The sequence below is a fragment of the Lactuca sativa genome, chromosome 4 (genome assembly GCF_002870075.4).
Source record: "Lactuca sativa cultivar Salinas chromosome 4, Lsat_Salinas_v11, whole genome shotgun sequence".
Taxonomy (NCBI): Eukaryota; Viridiplantae; Streptophyta; class Magnoliopsida; order Asterales; family Asteraceae; genus Lactuca; species Lactuca sativa.
This window is the reverse complement of record NC_056626.2, coordinates 287,848,749-287,866,833: the sequence shown is the minus strand read 5'-3', so window position 1 is coordinate 287,866,833 and position 18,085 is coordinate 287,848,749.

Sequence of the window (18,085 nt, the reverse complement as noted above, 5' to 3'; positions counted from 1 at the left end):
GCGCCAAACTTTATTTCTTTCGAACTCATTAAGTTCGTCTTGCATAGCTTGAACCCAATCGGAGTGATCAAGAGCAGTGTTGACTGTCTTTGGTTCAACTTTTGAGACGAAGGAGTTAAACATACAGAACTCTACTTTTGAAAATAAAGAAGTTTGCTTTGCCTTCAGTTGAGATCGGGTCAGGACCTTTTCAGAGACATTACCGAAAACCTGTGAAACAGGATGATCTCTGGTCCATTTGACAAGAGGAGGGTAATTTGGATCATAGGATGGATCCAATTCAGCATATACCATCTCTTCTAGTTCAGATTGACTATCATCGTCATAAAACATATCGGCATTCTCCCCCTCGACAGATAAGCTTTCAGGTGTATCTTGACTTTCTGGAGCTACAGGAGTTTCGGGTGGTGTCGAGCTTTCGGGTGTTGCAGTACCTTCGGGTGCAGTTGAACTTTCGGGTACTATAGGACTTTCGGGTGCAAATTGGCTTTCGCGTACAGCTGGGCTTTCGGGTGCAGCTAGAGAGCAGTTCTCCTCCTCAACATGTGAGCTCGGCTGTGTTGAAGAAGATGGATTCTCCCCATCAACTGAAGCACCGTGCTGTGGAAGTTCGTTTGGAATTGATCCTCCTTCATTCATTTGTTTGGCGGCATCTTCGACGAGTTGCTTCAGATGATCTACTTTGTTGTCTGCTGCATTAGCTTCCGAGAGAGTAGCCTTCTCTGGTTCATCAAATAACTCTACAAACTGCTCAAACAGATTTGCAATCGAGGCTGTGACATGGCCTGTTTGAGAGAAAATTTCTCCAACTGTCTCTTCAGTGGCCTTCAACTTTTTGACATAGCTATCATCAAACGTCACATAATAAGTTTCTTCAATCTTCCTTGAACGCTTGTTTAACACCCGGTAGGCTTTCGAAGTGAGAGAATATCCCAGGAAAATCCCTTCATCGGCTTTGACGTCGAACTTGTTACGATGTTCTTTAGAGTTGAAGATGAAGCACCGTGAGCCGAATACATGGAAGAATTTGACGTTTGGCTTCCTGTTGTTGATAATCTCATAAGGAGTGAGAGTAAAGCGCTTATTGAGATAGGACCTGTTCTGTGTAAAACATGATGCAGCAACAGCATCAACCCAAAAATATAAAGGTAAAGAAGCAAAACTTAGCATGGTTCGGGCCGCCTCACACAAAGATCGGTTTCGTCTTTCGACAATCCCATTTTGTTGAGGGGTGTAGGGAGCTGAGAAGTTGTGACTGGTTCCTTTTTCTGCCAAGAAGTCTTCGAATTCTTTATTTTTGAACTCCAGCCCATTGTCGCTTCTGATGTTGCGAACGACTTTCCTCAGTTGCACTTCAACCTGCTTGATGAACATCTTTAGCTTGAGAGTTGCTTCAGATTTGTGCTTCAGAAAGAACACCCATGTAAAACATGAAAAGTCATCAACAATAACAAGAATATACTTGCTACCGCCGATGCTTTTGATAGAAGATGGACCACACAAGTCAATGTGAATTAACTCTAGTGGTTCAACAACTTTAGTGTTTATTATCGATGGGTGACTTTGACGACTCTGCTTCCCTATTTCACACGCAGCACATAAATGTTCTCGATCGAACTTGAGAAATGGAAGACCTCGAACATGACCTCCGATGACAAGTTTGTTGATATCCTTGAAGTTGAGATGAGAGAGCCTTCGGTGCTACAGCCAGCTTTCGTCAGATTGTGCTTTGGATAAAAGGCAGATAGCTGGATTTCCTTTGATGGGTTTGAGATTCAGGGGAAACATTTCGCATTTGCACTCTGATTTGAGAATTACTCTTTTCGTTTTCTTCTCTATTATCTCCGAACCCTCATCGTCGAATGAGACCTTGAGACCGGTACCTCCAACAAGCTGAGATACACTGATGAGGTTGTGCTGTAGTCCTTCAACGTACGCAACCTTTCTTATCGTGAAGTCTCCATTTGTTATCATTCCATAACCTTTTATCGTGCTGAATGAGTTGTTCCCGAACTTGACATTTCCACCGTTTGAAAGAGATCGAAATTCCCTCAGCTCTTCCTTCCTTCCTGTCATGTGACGTGAGCAGCCACTGTCAATATACCATTCTTCGTCGAACTGCTCGTCACTGATAACCTGCAAAAATCAAGCAGATTTAGGAACCCAAAGTTTCTTGGGTCCACGTGAGCCTTTCACTGGAACACGAATAGTAAGAGAGATGTCAACAAGATATGTTCTTTTTATTAAAGTAGTTTCATCTTTCTTTTTAATGGTGAAAACTTTAATTTTGTTGGGATTTGTTACAGTCGGTTTGGATTCAGGTTTAGGCGTTTGGATCTTGGGATGTTTTTGATCAGTCTTGACTGAGGAAACCTTCGATTTTCCTTTCAAATCTGTTGAAGATTTTGGATTTTGAGTTTGAACAGAATTGGATTTAGAATGAGGTTGAGAAGAATTAGAAGAATTAGAACGAGAGAATGTAGACTGAGAGGTTTTCTTGACTTGAGGTTCTAAGTGACCCTTTTGTTTTTGGTCATTAGTGGGACCGAACCTTGAACTTTGGTCGCTTTTGCTCTCGGAACCGAACCTCTGCTTTCGGTAGCTTGTGTTCTCTGAACCGAACCTTTCCCTTCAGTTGTTATACTTTTCAGAACCAAACCTATCCTTTCGGTTGTTATGATCTTCAGAACCGAACCTGTCCTTTCAGTTGTTATTATTCTCTTGCGGTCTGACAGCACTTTTCTCTGACTTTGAATTTTTGTCATGATAAGAGAAATGTACATTTTGAGATCGCCAAAACTGCTTTCTTTCGGAGAGATTCTTCTTGTATCTCTGATTCCTTTGCTGTTTTTGATTCTTCACTTGCTTCGGCTGTCGGTGGATGTTGGCTTTTTGCTTTTGCTTCCTGTCAGCCTGTTCACTTTTAACAGATGACGTTTCGCTTGAAGGAGTGACTTCTTCTTCGGGAACTTCTTTTGTACCACTAGTACTTGGCACGTCGAAGTTGTCAGGCTTGTTTAGAGGTTCTGGCACATATCTGCCTTTGGTTTTCCAGGACGTCCGCTCTGACAGACCAACGGTTTCGTCGGCATTATCTATAGGAGCAGACCAAAAGAACTCATCACAACCATCAGCATTATCTTCGTTTATAATGGCTGTGAGTTCGGTTGTCTGATGTTCAGTTACTCCTGTGACCTTATATACCTGATTTGGAGTCGTCCTTACCTTTTGGTATACAACAGCCTTTTCTTCAAGGATCGGGGACTTATTTTGGGACAAGTGAGCAAACTCCACAGAATTTTCTGAAATAAGATTTTTGTGGTTTTCGGGTTCGCTCTTGACAAACTCAGAACAATCAACTTCATCCTCTACAGAAATTTCGCTCATATCATCATCCTCATTAATCTCAGATGCGTTTTCAACATCAATTTTATTTTCTGAGCTCAAGTTGGCATTCAAAGAGTCAAATTTTTGTATGGTTTCGGTCCTTAGTTTCAATTTATCATTTTCGTCCAAAAGGTTTTTCAGCATGTCCTTATGGTCCTTGGACTTTATGAAGGATTCGATTTTGTCTAGTCCATACATATAAGTCAGATTCACATCATCAGACGAAACTACACTTTCACAATTATATGCTTCAGCGTCAATTTCATCCCCCTTAAACTCAAGGAAGGGCAAAATCATGCGATGAATTTTCTGCCCTATTTCACAGTTCAAATGAAGTTGAGTGATGTTAGAATAAAGATGCTTAGCAATTAAACAAAAAACATTTCTTTGTTTCAAAAGTTTCAAATTGTCTCTTTGTAAATAAATGTTTTCGTCCTTGGATTTGATCAACTCTGACTCCTTCAGCTCTATCCACATCCTCCGTTCCTCACTCTTTGAAGACACCCTGCTTATTTGGTCAGTTAGGTTAGAATTGGTGACCCATGTTTGAGTTAAACAGCTGTCAAGATATGAGATTCTTGAATCTACGCTTTTTAATTCTTTTTCATATGAATTTTGTGGGACTTTGAATGAAACAAAAACAGATTGTACCTTCTTGATTAATTCATCAAGCTCATTAAACTGCACGCTGAGAGGTTTTGTTGTGAAGCACAAGTCCTCTCATTCCTTCGTGTCTTCATTTCCACCGTCTGTGTTGTATCCCCTCATTTGAGATACATCCGTCACCATCAAACACTTTCCACCGCTTTCTTCACCTTTCGCAACATAAGCCTTTCCATGAGATGGCTTCTTGACTTCATCATCCTCAGAGTCGGTTGACCAGACCTCCACGCCACCGAACTCGTCATCCGCTACTGAACCCTGCACAATTAAATCATTCATTGAAGGGTTAGTGGCAACTTTCTTTCTCTTGATCTCTTCTAGCTTTTTCATCAACACAGCTTCCTCATCTTTCTCTTCATCCTTTTCTGCCATTTTCTTTAGGACACAGTCTTTGGCATAGTGGTTCTTTCCTCCACAGTAGTAGTAGTTCACACCCGAATCTCCTTCAGCTTTCGCCTCTTTCTTTGGTTCTTCTGCCTTTGGTTCTTCCCTAACTTTTTTAGAACTATAACTTCCTTGCCAATTTCGGTTCTTATTGGTAGGAAACCTTTTCTTAATGAAACTCTTTGGGTTTGACACCATCATTGCATAATCTTCAGAGGTAAGGTCATAGTCTTCTAAGTTAAGGTCTTCATCTTCCACCACACTTTTTCTTTTAGACAGAAGGGCCAATGATCCCAAGCTTGAAACCACATTTTTCTCCTGCAAGACAATCTTTTCTTGGGATTTCAAAATCCCTACCAGCTTTGCCAATGAATAAGATTTGAATTGCTCATGAGCTTTAACAGTGGACACAACTTCTCTCCACTCAGATCTAAGACCATTCAAAAACATAACTTTTTGTTCAATCAACTTCCTTTCTATATCGTGTTTGATCATCTTACTAAAAAGATGATTGAAGCGATCAAACGTCTGAGTAACGGTTTCCTCGGGATTCTGCTTAAATTCACCAAATTTGGACAAAAGTAAGGTCTGAATGGAATGCTCCAGATCTTCTTCTGTGGAATATAGCTCTCACAGCCTATCCCATATTTCTTTAGCAGTGCTGCATGAACTCACTAGCCTGAATGTATCGGATTGAAGAGCGAATCGAATCAGTCTCAATGCTTTAATATTGCACTGAAACTTATCCTTTTTCGTCTTGAGCAATATCTTTTACGTCCTTTAACAGATCATTATACTCTTTTTGAGTTTTAATGATTTTTGACGTTGCTGAATGAGCGAATGGTCCAGATACGATTGCTTCCCAAATAAGATATCCATTGTCTTCAGATCTAATGACATAATCTTCGAAGTGATGTGCCCAGACTTCATAATCCTGGGTGTAAAGAATGGGAATCTTCGTCGTTGATCCAATGTTGTTTGAGATGTTGATCGGATTTGATTGTGACTCGTCCATGCTTGATCGTATAACCTGTTTGAAAGATCAGACTTGTAATATATAAAAATAGGTCAAAACAAATAAATGATGAGTTACGTCAATTATGGGATGACGGCTCAATAAATATTAGTTAATGCGGAATAACCCTAATCGCAACCTCTTTCACATAAAAGATGTGTATGAATTACACAACCTCCTGCTCTGATACCAATTGATAAGCTAAAATTAAACTTGATGATCGATTAGATCTTCGTAACAGGTAATGTGATGAATATAAAAACAGTAAATAACACAAGAATGGATCAAGATGTGTCAAATGATTAGATTTATCAATCCTCAGCAGAGCTCGACAAAGAACTTCCGCTGTAGAGGATTCTAGGGTTACAAGAACGATAAACTTGCTGAATAATAAATCTCAGATCCTCTTCTAAGATGCATGCAATCACCTATTTATACTTAACCCTACAAAACTCACGGATGGACAGGCCCATACCGGAGATACATATTGGGCTAGCTAACGAGCCCAATATACGCAACACAAAATACAAAATACGACCCAACACGGTTATTATCGTGTGTAACATAAAGTTTCACTATATACTCTTTTCTATCAAGTGAATCATATGTGATTCATAACTACTACATAGGAACTTTCGTATGCTATATATATTCTCGATAACATCTTGCCTTTTTGGAAATAAAACATGTTTATATATGTATATACAAATCAAACACTTTATTTATACTTTAAGTATATGTGATCATTTATGTCACTTTAAATGTTATACTTTACATAACAAGTGAGCACTACACTAGGGTTTACTATATGAACGAAACACACACATTTTGAAAAGCTATAATGGGTATAGTTTACGAGAAAATCATGAACATTTACTTACTAACGAATACTATATCAAGGAAATACTTTCATATACAAGAACAAATGGACATTTTCATACATAAATCTGTTTTATACTAAGTTTTGTGAGACATTTCACGTACTTTCGAGTATGCATTTTAAGTCCTGTATTATATACCATAATCCCTTGTAGGGGGAGCGTGATACTTGTGTATAGATCTATACGGGATTGACAATCCCGCACCTAAGTTGTTAGCTACAGCTAGGCCAACAGGCCTGGGATGACAAACGTCATAACATTCCAACGCCTGAAGAATGTTGTTATAGGGAGTCTGGGTCATTAGTATGGTTATAAAACTCACATGGAGTATTAGAAACACGTTGGTTTATAGGGTTATCAAATGCCTTAGTGATTTTATATTTATACAAATCTACTACTCTAGGCATGAAAAACACGATTTCATTTCAGTTTTGGAACTTCTAAACTACCACACACTTATGAACAGATATTGGATTTTTAAAGGTAAACATTAAAAACAGTCGAGACTTGGTAGAAGACTACTTTTATACTAGTAGAAAATATGGGATTTTATAGAAACTTTCAAACATGTACAAACCATTTTATTCAGTTTTATACAAACAATTACATTGAATAATTCTAAATGTTTTCTTCATACTTATACAAACCATTACATTGAATAATTCCAAATGTTTTCTTCATACTTATACAAACCATTACATTGAATAATTCAAAATTTTTTCTTCATACTTATACAAACAATTACATTGAATAATTCCAAATGTTTTCTTCATACTTATACAAACAATTACATTGAATACTTCCAAATGTTTTCTTCATACTTATACAAACAATTACATTGAATAATTCCAAATGTATTCTTCATACTTATACAAACGATGACATTAAATACTTATGAACTCACCAGCTTAAATGTTGACCTACACTTTCAAAATAACTTGTATTCTCAGGTCACCAGTAGACAGGTACAATGACCAGGTTTTGCGAAGACGGAGCAGTCAAGACTCGTCTTTTATTTTGATTACTTGTTGTAATGTATTATTACTATGAAAGAACACACATGTATTAAACTACTACTATTAATGCAATGGACTATGTTGTTGCTTGTTTACTACTTTGCATTGTTGTGATACATTACATAACGTCCTCCGCCCCAGAACGTTTCCGCCGTTCCGGTTTTGGGGTGTGACAGATTGGTATCAGAGCATTGTTTATAGTGAATTGAGTATCTCAACCCATAAAAGATATACTAACTATAAATACAATGGGATTAAAATACTCTGACCAAGAGTTTATACTTTTAAATAATAAAATATTTAATTAAGTATACGTGCCTGCATTCATACTAAAATCAGTGTCACAATGACAAGAACAAAAGTATGATGATTGTTGAATATCACAAGTAAGCTTGGGGATGTATGGTCAGTCTTGGGAATGGCATAGCCTGATCAACTATACTGGTCCGAGGAGTGATTAGCATTTGCCCAAGAATGGTTGTGATATGGCAAAAAGTCTAAAAACTTACCAACATTACCACAATAAGAACATTATAACAGAACCTAAGTCTAAAATACCATAGGGGTGTTTTGTGTTACCATAATTACTTACATGAGAACTAAAAAGGATCTTCATTACTAAGTTGATAGTTACTAAGTGGATACACTAAGTCTATATGTAACTAGGATGTTATAGACTTAGAATCGGTGAAATTTTTGCTTTACCCCTATTCCTAGTGAATTTGGAGTTAATGTCACTTATTCGAAAGCTTGTCCTGTGTTGATTACATATGACTGGTATGCACTTTACAAATAGTGATGTAACTAATGAAGATTTTCTAATAATTATCTAGATAGTTCATCTAATAATTATTTCCTTACCCCAATTCTCGCACAGATAACATGGTTAACTCCATCCCCACGGCAACCATACTTCCCGAACGAAGTCATTGCTGGATGGTTTGGAGAAGGACCAGAGAATGATCATCCTATTCCTTTGAATGATCACCACGATTAAGACCTCGCGGATGATGACAACTCTGAACCCGAGGTTGAGAACCTACCCCATGTAGCTCCCTTTCCAAATCCTAACCCTCGTCCGACTTTTCATGGCCCGACACCTCCTTGGGTAGAATGCTGGAAACATGGAGCCAAGGACAAGATCAGCCCATGCCATTTAATGGTGACCAAAGCTTTTATGACCTGAGCAATGGGGGCTCAGCAGACAGAATCTTGTCAATCCTGGTCCGTAGAGTGGCTCGAAATGAGATTCAAGGCAGGACAGCCCTACATCAAATCATAGAAGTTTTCACCAATGCGAGAATGCATACCCTCCGCACCATTCGTCTGGAAGATGCTCGTGAGAGATCTGAGAGAGACCATGAAGCCATGCTTCATGCACTGGCTGAATCACGAGCCAAATTTATAGAGCTCCGAGTACGCCAGAGGGTGTACAAAAGACACCTACTTGATATGGAACGCCAACTGGCTGAACTGAGAATTCACCAGAGGGATTATCGTCACCAGTAGGAGATACTTTACTTTTCTTCTTGTTTTAAAGAACCGTGTTCCTGTCTATGTCCTATGTGGCATTTTCTATGGAACTGCCTTGTACTGTAGGTACTTTTAGTTAGGCCTTTATGCGGCCAAAACTTTGTTACTCAGGATATGATGTAAGGCCTTCTATAAGGTCATAAATTTTCCTAGACTTATTACATCTTAAACATCAATGATATTGACAGCCGGCTAACTTCCATGTCACTCTTTGTTCAAATACTCTCATCATACTTTCATTGGAGTCTATCTGAAACATGCTTTAGTCAAGACATTGGACAATAGTAATTTAACTCCGGAGACATTTTCAAGTCTTTTTTAGTGGTTGGATCATGTTATTCACCAACCAACGATACCTCGGCTTGAACAACAAATGTCTTGAGACCATTCTACGAGCTTACTTCTACTCCTTACTAAGGACTACATCATAGGGATGTAGGTCGGACCTTCGTGAACATACTTCAATTCCGTACTAGGACCGCATCATAGGGATGTAGGTCAAACTTTCGAGAACATACTCATACTCTTTACTTAAGCGATTGAAGTACATTTAGGGTCAACCAAAATCGCTCACAAAATCCTTATCTTTCGTGTTACAGAATCATGTCGTCGTCCGGAAACAATCAGCCGAGCAACAAAACCCCTATCCTCCATATCGACTCCGCTACGTTACGAGCTGCAATAGCAGCTGCTGTGACAACTTTCCTTACACACATCAACTCCGGTAACACAAACAAGACTGACAAAGGAGTCGAGAGTTCCGATTGTAGTACCAATCCGGGAAGTCAAGAAATGACAACAGTCACGGACTTCCGAAGCCGTAACACCGAAAGGAGGAGACGATATCGCCAAGCCAGAAATGAGTGAAAGCGATTCCAAAGACTTGCCATGCAACAGAAGCAAGTGGCAACTCCTGCCCCTTCAGCACCGACATGACCCATTCCTCCAGTCCCTGGCATCGGGACCAACCCTACACACAAAAGTAGTGATAAAGCCGGACTCTTTAAGAGGAAATTTTCAAAGTGGAGTAATGAGGAAGGCACCCGTGTCCATTTAACTTTGACTAAACACCTCACTCCCACCACCAATACTAGTACGAACCAGGTATGTCACCAATGCGGCAATATATGACACCTCAAAAAGGACTGTCCAATAACAAAGAACTCCGGCATAGACGGGAAGATACTAAGGATTACTGCCGCAGGAGAAACTACTTCGGACCCTCGTTAAAGTATCTAAGGTGTTCATTGTAATAGACTCATAAACTATTTAAAACTAGTGCAACTCGAATCTTATCTTTTGTAAGGACCCATCAGTTAAGGGACCCTCGTGTTGCGTATACTTGTCTTTCGTAGTATACCTAGTTCACAGCATTAGTCTTGTAGTAAACCTATATTACGATAACTCTGTTAAAAGTTGCATTATTGTGTTTTGTCTGTAACACCGTTATGATCAAATCTAGTGCCTTATTTCCACGTGATTCCGATTTCATCATACGATCAGAGTCTATTTAATCCTCACAATACCAGTTTTGTGCGTAAATCTCTTTCTCCGAAACCATCTTTCTAATGAAACTATCACTTCAGAACTCCGAAGTACTCATGCGTAGAGTACCTCATGTTTCTTACCCTTTCCAAAGCAACCTCAGCAAACTTCCCCGAAGTACCACTCGTGTAGTACGTCAAGTTCAATCCAAAGACCCACAATTTCAATTTTAATTATATACGACTCGTATACCCGAGACTGTGATTGATGAACCTGGTATGGGTTCTACTATGAACTTCAGGACGGAGACAGCCCAAGACTGAGAGTGATCGTGCTTCCGTGAGAATAAACTTAGAAATTGTAACACCGAAAATTTCAAAACAATTTTTCATTTAGAATAATCATTTTATTCTTAGAAACACGTGTTTAAAAATCTCATTCATAATCGAATTACAAAACATAACTCCATTTTCACTTGCATAGAAAACCAGGATCCTCCAAAACATGACTCTTTCTCTGGTGTGTACAATCAAGCCGGTGCCGTCCCGTGATACTGAAAGAACCTGAAAAACATCACACAAAACACTGTAAGCACGAAGCTTAGTGAGTTCCCCAAAGTACCACACACATAACACATACTAGCCACTCGAGGCTATAACTCTATGGGTCCGTGCACCCATACTCTGTGAACCCTCAGGTTCTAACTCTGTGAACCTTCCGGTTCTAACTCCAGGAACCCTCCGGTTCCAACTCTGTAAACATGCACAACATAAATCACATAGAAATAATGCAGTACAACACATAACATACATAGCATACAAATACTCTGTCACATAACTATGGTTACCTACTCAAGGTAAAGTATAGTGAGGAGACTCACCTGGCAAGCAGAAAGCATATATCTCCACACTTGAATCTCGAACTCGCCACCGCCTAACACGTAAGGCAAATACTCTCATGTATATAACTCTCGAGACTAGAATCAACCCTCTCATGGCACCCTCTTAAGGGTAAAAGACTATTTTACCCCTCACTTGGCCCAAAGGCCACATCGCTGACCAAACTCTAAAGTCAACGGTCAACTCTTGGTCAAGGACAAGGTCAAAGTCAACCTCTGATTGACCCTACTCGCCAAGTCAAACCTATGACTCGCCGAGTTCCCATAATCAGAACTTCACTCAATCCGCGACCTAACTCGCCGAGTCACCCGAGACTCGCCGAGTCCAACAACTCTGAGTCCACTTGCACACAACTCACCAAGTCATCCCTTGACTCACCGATTCACGACTCAACCAGGGAATATCGGGACTCTTCGACAAGACTCGCTGAGTCCAAGAACAGACTCGACGAGTCTAAGACTATCATCAACCTACTCGCCGAGTTGTTCATACAACTCGCCGAGTTCCAGGCCATCTTCATCCAACTCACCGAGTTGTTCTTCCAAATCGTCGAGTCCCAGCTCATCTTCAAGCAACTCGTCGAGTACACCCATGTGACTCGCCGAGTACCACCGGGATGAATCCATTCAAAAGCATTCCAGGCCATGCAATTGCTCCAAAACATAGATCTAGTCTCCTACCACTCATCCATCACGTAAAGTGGCAAACTTTACGTGAATCCAAAGAGATCTAGGCTATTTGCACATTGGTTTAGGGTTTGGGACATGTAAGCTTCACTAAACACTCCAACACAGGGACTTTCATGCTCTCTGATTCTTCTCCCTTCCAGATCTGAGGTAGCAACCTCAGATCTAACCTCTAGACTTCCAATTACATCCATAGACAAGTTCCCACAAACCCCAAAATGAAGAAACAACATATCAACAGTCCAAGAACGAGATATTACCTCCAAGGGACGCCCCAACTGCAATGTAATTCGAATCCAGGCAAAGCCCCTTGCTCCAAGCCTTCAATCTCCCAAAATCCCTTCAATAATCATCTCCTTCAAGCTCCCAAATGAGATATGATCACTCACACACGAAGGCTAAGGGTTTCTGGATTTGGGGATGAATAAAGAGGCTGAGAGTGGGCTGATATGTTCCTTATATAGGGCTCAACCCCGGGAATTAGGGTTTTCTCCACTCAGCGCCTACTCGCCGAGTCCTCCTTACTGACTCGTCGAGTCGGCTACTTAACACGCGACCCAGTCGCGACTCTACTCGCCGAGTCCATCCCTGGACTCGCCGAGTCACTCTTTCACAACTTACCCTTTTAGCCCTTCAACTCTACTCTTGATATTTCGGGATGTTACAGAAATACCTATCCTTTTCCCTAGTTCGTGAGTAGTAATACTTTCTTTTAGATCTTCACGACATCTAATCCACCCCAAGGTTTTGACATCATAATCAGTAGGAGTTGGTTAAGTCTACATCGAGCCGACATCAGGTGCTTTGATAAAGAAGTTCGTCGTAACCTCCCTAAACAACGAAGCTCTAGTTATTTATAGCAACGAACCAAGTACGAACCTTCTCATCATTTCGTGTATGCAAAATTAGAAGTGCTTACGAAAGGGATATCATGTATTCCTTGCACACATCGTCGAGACGTGCCGAGAAGTGAAGGAAATTCAGAACCTCCAAGAAGTACGCGCCTTTCCCAACACCTTTCCAGAAGGACTACCGAGACTACCATCACAACGTCAAGTCGAATTCAGAATTGACTTAGTTCCAGGGGCTACCCCAGTAGCCAAATCACCTTATCGTCTAGCTCCAACTGAGATGCAAGAACTTCCTAGTGAGCTTAACAAACTCCTCAGAAGGGGATTCTTTAGGCCAAGTTTCTCACCTTGGGGAGCACCGGACTTGTCTGTAAACGAGAAAGAGCGTTCCAAACGCTAAAGTAAGCCTGATGCATCGCACCAATATTATCCCTCCCAAAAGGGATAGAATATTTCATGGTGTAATGCGATGCATCCAACTAAGGACTTGGTTTTGTTCTTAAGCAAGAGGAAAGGTCACTGCCTATACCTCAAGACAGCTTAAGACACAGGAAGTTAACTATTCAACACGTGATCTTGAGTCATGAGCAGCGGTAATTGCTCTGAAGATCTGGAGACACTACTTGTAGGGTACAAGGCGTACTATGTTCACAGACCACAAAAACATTCAACATACATTCGACCAAGAAGAGTTATGCGGACAAAAGACGGAAGCCCTTGGAATTTCAGGTCGGGGACTGAGTGCTATTAAAGGTCTTGCCCTGGAAAGGGTTAATACGTTCCGGAAAACATGGGAAACTAAACCCAAGATAAATTGGACCATTCGAGATCCTTGCAAGGATCGGCTCGGTAGCCTACAAACTTCGTCTACCGCAGGAACTCAATAACGTACACCCTACCTTTCATGTGTCAAACTTGAGGAAAAGTTTGTCCGATGAGACCCTCGTCGTCCCTCTAGATGAAATCGAAATCAACAAGAGTCTCCACTTTATAGAGGATCCAATTGAAGTCATAGATAGGGAAATTAAAAGAACAAAACAAAGTCGCATACCCATCGTGAAGGTCCGCTGGAATGCAAAGTGAGGACCTGAATACACATGGGAATGCGAAGATCAGATAAAACAAAAATACCCTCATTTGTTTCCCTAGTCCACAAATCATTACCTTACATTAAATTTCGGGACGAAATTCCCTCTAACGGGGGGATGATGTGACAACCCGATATTTCGACTCTATGTAATGACCTAAAAAGTCTAGTATTGTAACCACTTTTGATATAATGAAATTAACTTCGAAAAATAAATGTGAAAAAGTCTTTATAGGAATATCTATTATGTTGGATATTGTGTCAAGGTTTATAGAAATACTAAGAACACTAAAATCCGAGTTATAACGAAGAAGTTATGACCATTCTAAGATTCTCGGCAACACCGATTAAACGAAAAACACGAAGTTTCAACACAATAGTTTTTGGCCTTAAGTATCTAAATGAAAGTTGTAGATAACATTAAACCGTAAACATACGTAAAAAGAACGTCCAAATCTGACTTCATATGAGGAAGTTATGATTTTTCCAAGATCTGGATATAGCAGTAAACAGCTAAAAACTCGAAATAGAGATCGAGAGACTTTTGGCCGAAACAACCTAAATGAGAATTGAAGGTCTCAAAAATATTAGTGCAACGGTAAAAAGTCTGACGAAAACGGACATCGGATGAAGAAGTTATGGATTTTTAACGGATTTTTCGTGTCCCGGCCCGTTAAAAATAAATAATTAAAAATAAAGCCAAAATTAGCCGATGAAGTCTAAATGAGAGTTGTAGATTATATTCTCACCTACGCGTTCATATAAAGAACGTCAAAAATGGAGCTCGTATGCAAAAGTTACGGATTTTACAAGTTCGAGGCCCAAAATCCGAGGCTGTCAGGTCAGCCATGACGTGGCACAGTTCGCCGCGACTCGGTCAGTGACTGAGAGCGTCCAATCAATAGAAGAGGATAAGGCTGACTCACCACGACGTGTCACACCCTCTGCCACGACGTGGCACTCAAAAAATGGCCCTATAAATAGATTTGAAGGGCTCCGGGTTTCATTGCTCAGTTCCCTTCTTTCTCGCACCGAAACTCTGCGTTTAAGCCGCCGAGACCCTCCCGAAGCCCCGGTTTTCACCTTCAAGTTCCGAAGGAAGGTTTTGTGTTCCCGAGATTCCCGAGAAAATCTACTTTTCCAAGTCGAGGTTCTGCTCGATTATCATCTCGCTTTCTTCGATCTATCAAGTGAGTTCATACCCCTATAAACTACACTTTCAAATGTTTTATCAATGCTTTTTATACACTTTTAAGGGGGGGGGGGGAATACAAGTAAACACACGGTTATTATCATGTGTAACATAAAGTTTCACTATATACTCTTTTCTATCAAGTGAATCATATGTGATTCATAACTACTACATAGGAACTTTCGTTTGCTATATATATTCTCGATAACATCTTGCCTTTTTGGAAATAAAACATGTTTATATATGTATATATGAATCAAACACTTTATTTATACTTTAAGTATATGTGATCATTTATGTCACTTTAAATGTTATACTTTACATAACAAGTGAGCATTACACTAGGGTTTACTATATGAACGAAACACACACATTATGAAAAACTATAATGGGTATAGTTTACGAGAAAATCAAGAACATTTACATACTAATGAATACTATATCAAGGAAATACTTTCATATACAAGAACAAATGGACATTTTCATATGTAAATATGTTTTATACTAAGTTTTGTGAGATATTTCACGTACTTTCGAGTATGCATTTTAAGTCCTGTATTATATACCATAATCCCTTGTAGGGGGAGCATGATACTTGTGTATAGATCTATACGGGATTGACAATCCTGCACCTAAGCTGTTAGCTACAGCTAGGCCGACAGGCCTGGGGTGACAAACGTTATAACATTCCAACGCCTGAAGAACGTTGTTACAGGCAGTCTGGGTCATTAGTATGGTTATAAAACTCACATTGAGTATTAGAAACACGTTGGTTTACGGGGTTATCAAATGCCTTAGTGATTTTATATTTATACAAATCTACTACTCTAGGCATGAAAAACACGATTTCATTTCAGTTTTGGAACTTTTAAACTACCACACACTTATGAACAAATATTGGATTTCTAAAGGTAAACATTAAAAACAGTCGAGTCTTGGTAGAAGACTACTTTTATACTAGTAGAAAATATGGATTTTATATAGAAACTTTCAAACATGTACAAACCATTTTATTCAGTTTTATACAAACAATTACATTGAATAATTCCAAATGTTTTCTTCATACTTATACAAACAATTACATTGAATAATTCCAAATGTTTTCTTCATACTTATACAAACCATTACATTGAATAATTCCAAATGTTTTCTTCATACTTATACAAACAATTACATTGAATAATTCCAAATGTTTTCTTCATACTTATACAAACAATTACATTGAATAATTCCAAATGTTTTCTTCATACTTATACAAACAATTAATTCCAAATGTATTCTTCATACTTATACAAACGATGACATTAAATACTTATGAACTCACCAGCTTAAATGCTAACCTACACTTTCAAAATAACTTGTATTCTCAGGTCACCAGTAGACAGGTACGATGACCAGGTTTTGCGAAGACGGAGCAGTCAAGACTCGTCTTTTATTTTGATTACTTGTTGTAATGTCTTATTACTATGAAAGAACACACATGTATTAAACTATTACTATTAATGCAATGGACGATGTTGTTGCTTGTTTACTACTTTGCATTGTTGTGATACATTACATGACGTCCTCCGCCCCAGAACGTTTCCGCCGTTCTGTTTTTGGGGTGTGACAGTTATAATCAAATTAGTGCGTCCCTAATTCGAGTTCTATCGTCTATATTGTGGGAAATTTGGTTCATGGAAATCATGATCCAACCATGGTGACCTAGTTGAAAAGATTATTTAATTAGATATTATTTGAATCCAAGAGAGCTATAATTTTTGCCGAAGCACCAACTGCATTCAGCGTTAAGTCCGCATTGATGCTTAAGTCGCGTTCTAAATCGGCACTAAGTGTAAATTTGTCGCATGATAAAGAAGAGATTAGGAACAATTTGTTCTCTTCTGGGTTGGCTACTAAATCTGGAAAAGATATATTTCGAAATAAGAAGGGGTAGCACGAATGAAAGGGAAGCGGTCGAGGGTAAGTTCCTAAAAATACGTACTAAGGGTAGGCAATGAAATTTTGGTATATCTCAAATGTAAAGACTATTTAAGTGTCGTCTACAAATTAAATTACACAATGATTGAGGATCTACGAGGCTATAATTATTACTACGGTTACTCTTACAATAATAGAACTATATTCGAAGATTATATATAATTAGAGAGTCATTGTTTCTAATGAAGGCAGTGAAAGTTTATGATATTTTAAATTACATTGTGTAGATAACATTTTAAGTGTTTAGAAGTGATAAAAATCTCACTGTTATCAAAATGTGTAATAATTCCAAGATAATGAAGATACATGTGTGACGATCAAACGAAGTAGTAAAATAATAAGGAGATTAATCAAGGTTAAAGGTTTATGTCTTCAATAAGGGAGTTTATACAAAAAATATTTAGATTACTCTTTTGAAAAATTGCATAATTTTTTTTAACAAGACAAATACAGGTTTATGAGGAGTCAGAATATTTATGGAAACAAGTTTGAGAGTTTAGGAACTCACTGACAATTGCAAATTAAAATACTATTTTAAGAAATGTGTAAAAATGTCAATCTTTGAAAATAGTGCATTCGTAGTTTAGTGTTTCTACAAAAACAATCATTTTGAGAATAGATAATCGTAAAATTCAAAACTTTTGATGTATTTAAAGAAAATAAGAAACATAAGGAAACATATCCTTCACATATATTTTCTGGATATAGAAAAATTATAAGCAAAAATGTATTCATCTTGTGTATTAATTATAAGGAAAAATACAATGAAACTTGCATTTTAAATCAAGTTTCCGAATTTAGAACGAAAGAGAAAATGTAAATAAGGATCACTTGTTTATAGTAGATTTCAAAATAAAAACAAGATGTATATGATAAAAGGCGTAATTGAATATATCAAAGTTGACTAAATCAAAGGTATGTCTCATGACTATACTCGTATTAATCGCTCAGAATGAAAGGGTAGACTTCTAGTCTTTATGTATACGAACATGATATATAGGACTTTGACCAGTACTCTAAGAGTAT